The sequence below is a fragment of the Solanum stenotomum genome, chromosome 1 (genome assembly GCF_019186545.1).
Source record: "Solanum stenotomum isolate F172 chromosome 1, ASM1918654v1, whole genome shotgun sequence".
NCBI lineage: Eukaryota > Viridiplantae > Streptophyta > Magnoliopsida > Solanales > Solanaceae > Solanum > Solanum stenotomum.
Window position 1 is genome coordinate 88,136,252 of NC_064282.1, and position 6,604 is coordinate 88,142,855.

General features: G+C 34.5%; 1 pseudogene; it reads right to left on the reverse strand.

Annotated features, from left to right (window-relative positions):
* The window catches only part of LOC125858330 (AT-rich interactive domain-containing protein 5-like), an 18,265-nt pseudogene extending 14,494 nt beyond the window's left edge, over positions 1-3,771 (reverse strand).
* Between the last annotated feature and the right edge of the window lie 2,833 nt (positions 3,772-6,604).

Below are 6,604 nucleotides of genomic sequence, written 5' to 3' on the forward strand. Positions count from 1 at the left end.
AAGCCGTAACATCGGGGAAAATAAGGATAACTAAAGTCAGAGCAAGCGTATCGCCTAACTAAGGCCCAATCTATAAGACTCAAGTCTGCTACACCAGTCTACAGGGATCTAAGTCGGCCAAGCGACGTCGGGGCAAAACTAAGGCCTATTGGATTCGAATAATGTATTTCTAAGGCAAGCCCTAGTCAAACCTAAACTAAGGCCCAACATGCTTCAAATAAACAATAATTAAGCATGCAAGCACTCCACATAGCGAGGAGGGTCCGTTAATAACACAAAGTATGCTCACAGTTACCCGATAATTCCCGAAATAGGCCGAAAACATGATTTCTTAACACCTATGCAAGATTCAATAACTACCCAACCCAAATCCCAACTAATCAACATGCATTCACAGTCTCGAGCTCAATCTAAGAGAGGAAAACCGTAACCTACCTGTAGGCCAATCACACGCGCTCCAAAATCACTTCTCTGGAGCTTTCCCTTTCTGAACGTCCTCGAAACGCTGCCCCGCTATCAAAAATAGTATCACAACGCTAATACGGTCGTTCAGACACCAAAATCACAACAAACGGAGATGGGTCAATTTTGGAGTCAACACGGGAATTGTGGGACCCACGCAGGAAATTTTGAAATTAACCCCAAAAGTGGGTCCTAACCAGTTCCCCCAGCTCATGTCCCAAAATGGGACACAATTTGGGGCTCGGGAACAACACAATATCAACAAGCAACTAAAACCCAAATTTTCTCAAAAATTAGAAATGGGACAGCAGCTAATTCAGCGTATTTATCAAAAACGGGCAATCTACAGTAAAATCTAACAATACCACAATGTTCTCCTCGAAAAACCACTCAAGATAGCCTCAAAAATCACCAAAATCGGATCTAAAATGGCTAAGAAAACAAGTCTCAAAAATTTCCAAAATTAAGCCCACAAAAGGGGTCTGGCAGCAGGTGTTTTTCGAAAATTACCTCAAACGGGGACTCCAAATCACTATGCGAGCTCACCAACACGTCGTCCTCGAAAAATCTCACAACTTAGCCTGTTGGATCGCCTAAATCGGTTGAGAGATGAGAGAGTTATGAGGGTTTGAAGTTTTTGGAAATGTGGCTGGTTTTTCTGCATTTATTGCAGAAAATCTGCAATTTCCCAAAACTTAAAACTCCGACGGGGTGCTCCGAACACGTTTGGAACCCCGTGCACGCAAACGAGATATGCAACCATACCAAATTTGATATTCCAGACTCAACGGCGCAGTCGAAATTTCCATCAGAGGTCATTTCGATAAAAAGTGGGTCCCACTTCCAAAAGCCATTTTAAGTCAAAACCCACAAAAGGGTTCGGAAAGATATCGAAAACCTCCAGACACAAAAGAAGGGTCATTCTAAACCAAACTCGACATTCCGGAGCTAACCACGCTGATGGAATTCTCATCCGAGTACGTTTACTCAGAATGTTGACCAAAGTCAAACTTAGGCTTAAACTTAAAGTTAAAACGCCTAATCGCACCGACTCACACTGAAAACCTCGGGAGTCATGTCAACCATGCTACTAGCCTAAAATGACCCTTCCGGAGCTGATGGAATCGTCAGAATTGGATTTCGATGTCATCTTCTTGAACTTTTGACTGAAAATGATCGTTCAAGGTTCATAAGCTCCAAAACACAAAAACTCGTACCAAGACCAAACGAACGACCAGGTGACCGAACTGTCAGTCCCAACAAGTCATAAATGACTTGGGGTCGCTATAGGAACGCTCTAAACGACACACAGGAGGCAAGACACAGAAATGACCATGAGGGTCATTACAACCACTCATGAGATGGGGTTGAGTTTCGTCCGGGTGTCATATCTTTACAATAATTACCATTCATTTGATAACCTTTTTAGTCGATGAAATCAATTCATCAGAAAAAGGCAATAGTTGCTCTTTTCTATATAACAAGATTATGTTACTCGTTGGATTTCTTCGGGACAGTTCCTAATAAGAGATTTCTATGAATCATTAATTTTCCTTTCATGGAGTTTCTCTCTAATTCATATAATTATATATTTCAAAAAAGTTGTTATAATTTGAAGTATAATAACTAGACCAAGTGCTATTTTGATCCAAGGCTTCAAGATTCAAAAAAAATATTTACTTTCTTAAAGTCTATGTCAATTTAAAGCCAAACAAACATTTGAAACAACGCGAGTAGTTATTAAGGTTTTATACAGTTCATGAACAATTGTTCTTCTACCACCTTCTGATATACTATTCTAGCAACCAAGCAGCTTATTTCTCTCACATGTACCCAAAATATATCGTAACATTTCACATCCAAAACAACAAAAATAAACTTCAAAATCTTAGCACATCATCAGTAAAACAATGACAAACAACATCTCCCTTACATAGTATATATTGGGGAAGTTAATGTTTGACGAGTAAAGGAGAAATATTCATATCAAGTTGCCAGAAAAACATAAATAACCAGGCCCAACTAAATGCTCACTTCGGGGGATTAAATAAGTCTCCCACTTGCCGCCACAAGTTTAATCCAGTTACCTACAGAGATAAAGTAGCTTAATAGTACACCATCAAAAGTACGTGGGAATAACATAAAATTCATCTCAAAGACTCACAGCATATTGCATCATTAATTTATCTAGTAACAGAAGAAAATACACAACCACCACTTGATCTTTTAAAATTATACTATAAACTATGGAGCTACATTGCTTATTTCTTAAAAATAAATTAAGAATACCCTCTGTAACAACTCAAGGTTCACGGCTGTGTGAACAAGCAGCAAAAAGCCTTTTACAAAACTGACCACGAAAAATCATGGTTAATCCAGAAATAATTCCTTGATTTATTGCACTTGATTGTTGACCCACTACTTCTGATTAGCTGAGGACATTTTGGGGAAGTGACTAATATGCTCTGTAGTTCTTGATTCAATTAAAAAAGTAAAATACAAATGCAGAATAAAAGGCTTACCCGATCATAGCCACCTAATCTGATCACAGATCTCCATAACCTAGCACGAAGAACATGACAAGATATAATTTGTACCAGGAACAAAATGAAAATAAAAAGGCTCAACGATAAAACCATGATACACTTACTTTAGGCAATTAAGCTGATAACCATAAAACCTAGGTGGTTTAAATTCCATCGCCTTCTCCCGGTAAAAAGTGCCTAGTTTTCCTATAAATGCAGCTTGATCCTCAGGGGAGCCTTCATCATCCTCACCTATAAATGCAGAAGAATCCATAACTTCGATTGTCACTTTCGGAAACTTGTCCGACCTAGCATCACCATCAATGGTAACAATTGTAGCATTTGTCTTCATCTGAGGGTCCTCTGATCTATCAACCAACATATTGTTCCCATTCTGATTGACCTCATAGATCATTTTCTCACTCTGATCAACTTCATTCACTTCTCCTTCATAAATATTTTGTACTTCATCATCAGTCAACATCACATAGCCACTTACCATATCATTCGTCCTAGAATCAATAGTAGGTGTTTTGTTCTCTAGCACCACATTGTCGTGTGCCTCTGGCTGACTCATAGAGTTGAGCTGGTCCTCTGTCTCACTTCTAGCATTCTTCAAGACCTCTCCCTTCGAATCACTCTGATCATGTGTCTTGTCCTCATCATTGCTTTTGCTAGTCTTAACACCGTTTTCGTACTTGACCGGTGACTCATTGAACACAAGGACATCACTAGTAGGGACATTCTTTTCCGCATCAAGCATCTCTATATCACCCTTTTCCATTCTGACAATTAGTCACATGCAACATATCATATGTATCAAATTTCGACATTCTATTACCCATATCCTCAAGAAAAAGCACCCAAGAGAAAAAGGAAAGGGAAGAAATAACTTCCAAAAAAAACTGATATGCATCACTCATTCCACTAGTTATATGATCATCTACAAATTTCATACCTTTATTTCAAATTCAATTTTTAACGAGAAAAGAAACTTTATATCTAATCCATTCTATAACTTCATTCCAAAGGTTGTGAATATAATTGTTTTTGTGTTTTTGCGAGTGATTTGGAGTGCAAAAAGTTTTTTTTCTTTCAAATTCTCTCAATTTTCATGGCGAAACTCTCTTATACATAAAATCTATTAGCAAAAGCATGCATTCCTCCACACAAACACACACAAAAAAGCCCTAACCCTAGTTTCATCAAAACAAAGTTCAGAATACAAAAACAAACAGGAAAAAAAATCCTGGTTTTCATCCCCGTATGTTAACTCTAAACAGAATGAAAACTAAAAAAATGTCCTCCCGCCGATCAATTCACCAGAAAAAAAAAACATCAAAACTTTATCCACATCTCAAATGTGTTTAGTTTTTTCATTTTTTTCAAAAACAAAACAACGTTCAACAGATAAAGAAGTAATGCCGGGGAATAAAAAAACTTACAGCAATCCATCAAATTTAGCAACAGGTAGGAATCTGCAATCGAGATCGGAGGTTGATGAAGTAAAGTAGCTTAACAAAGAAGGAAACGATCGTGAGCTTAACCCTCCAATGGCGGCTTTTGCTTCTTCAAATATTTTTGGCACTCAGTAACTGAAGAGTGTGAGTAGGATATGAGTTAATTCTTTTGTCTTTATGTGAGACTTTTTGAGAAAATAACTAAAGTGGTACTTAATTTACTAGTAATGTTTTTATTTTGGTCTTTTTAATATTGTAAAATTTATAAAATAATATTTAACCTATAAGTTATTAAAATTAAAACACTATATTATCTTACATATAAGATTACGTAGTAACGAACATTAATAATGTAAAGGAAAATGATAATTATATCATCTTATCATTTATCCTTCAATCAATCATCTTTAATTTGATATTATAATTTATCCTTTTGATACCAGGAAGTGTTACTATTTGATATTTTGGGGAATCAAATGAACATCAACCCGGGGTATTAAATTTTCTAACAAATAAATAATCGTTGGTGAATGGATAAATAAATTTTAGAAGGCTGAAAAAAGTGAACAAATTTCTAATTCTAACATGTACAAAGTTCAGCCCTACCTTTTTCTTTACATATATCATTTAAAAGTTCCCCATTTAAATGTATCATAAATAATTATTTAAATGGAAAATTAAAGAGAAAATATATCATATTGGACAACAATTGAACTTATTATATATATGCTTGAAAGGAAAAAAATATTACACAAATCTATTCAATTTGTTTGGTGTTTTTTTTTTAAATCAACATACTAGAGTGATGGAGTTCAATTTGAAACTACACTTCTATTCCAATCACAGTGTCGAGAAACACATTTATTACTTCAAGAAAAGTATTTACAACTTGCAGTAAACTTGAGAATCTATCCATACTTCATATTGAATATGAACAATTAATTTATTGTGTAGTAATCTATGTCTTTGTTCAGAAGAAGAAGAAGAAGTTTAGAATTTTCGTTGTTTGAAAATGAGAGGAAATCCATTAATTTACAGACAACAAAGGGTAGTGTGGACGAATATTTATAGTTCCTTATTGGAAAGGTCACAACTCTTTGAACAAGTTACAACCCTACAGAAAGTCACAACCTTTCATAAAAGTCGCAACTCCTCTTAAAAGTCACAAGTTTTCATAAAAGTTGCAACTCTTCATAAAAGTCACAACTTTTATTAAAAGTCGCAACTTTTATAAAAAGTCGCAACTTTTACAAAAAGTCACAACTTTTATTAAAAGTCACAACTCTTCGTAAAAGTCACAACTTTTCATAAAAGGGGAAGGCAAGTTTTGGAAATAAATAAATTAAAAGGGAATCCTAGTTTGTGGTGGTGCCACGTAAGAGGGCCTAGGGTTCTGTTATATATATATATATATATATATATATATATGTATGTATGTATAAGATTAGTAATTAGTTTACAATAAATATATTCATATAATTAAAAATCATTGAAAGTATACATTGACTATACACTATAACAAAAACAATTTTTAGTGGTAATAAATATTGACTTTAATAAAGAGTGCTAAAGTCTTTACCAGCATTAGTTAAGTGCCATTAGAACCGATGCCGCTAAATGCTTTAGAGACATATACAAAGAGTGTTAATTGCCGCTAAAAATACATATTTAGCGACAATTAATAATTAGTTGCCGCTAATGATCATTGATGTAGAGATATGTATAATATAGTTTGTTAAAAGTCATATAAAGTATATAATGAGTACTGACTATTTAATATAGCGTACCTATACATGACAATATACTCAAAAAACTAAATATAGCTTAATTATATATGAAGTATACATTGACTATATATGAAGTATACCTTGACTATTCAATCTCGATCAACTCGAAATCACCTCTAAATAGTATCAAAATTTAGATATCAAATTCTCTAGATATTTCGAGTCTTTTGATATATAATTCACTCGAAACGATTCAAGTTTGCGATGCATCAAATTTTAAAGAAAAAAAGAAAAAGGAAAGATGATGCGGAAGAAAAAGAATAACAAGAAGCTTTAATAATACCACAACAATATACATATAATCTTATAGTACAATTGACTAATGAGTAATTTCTGAACGAGAAACCTTAATGATACCACAACAATATAT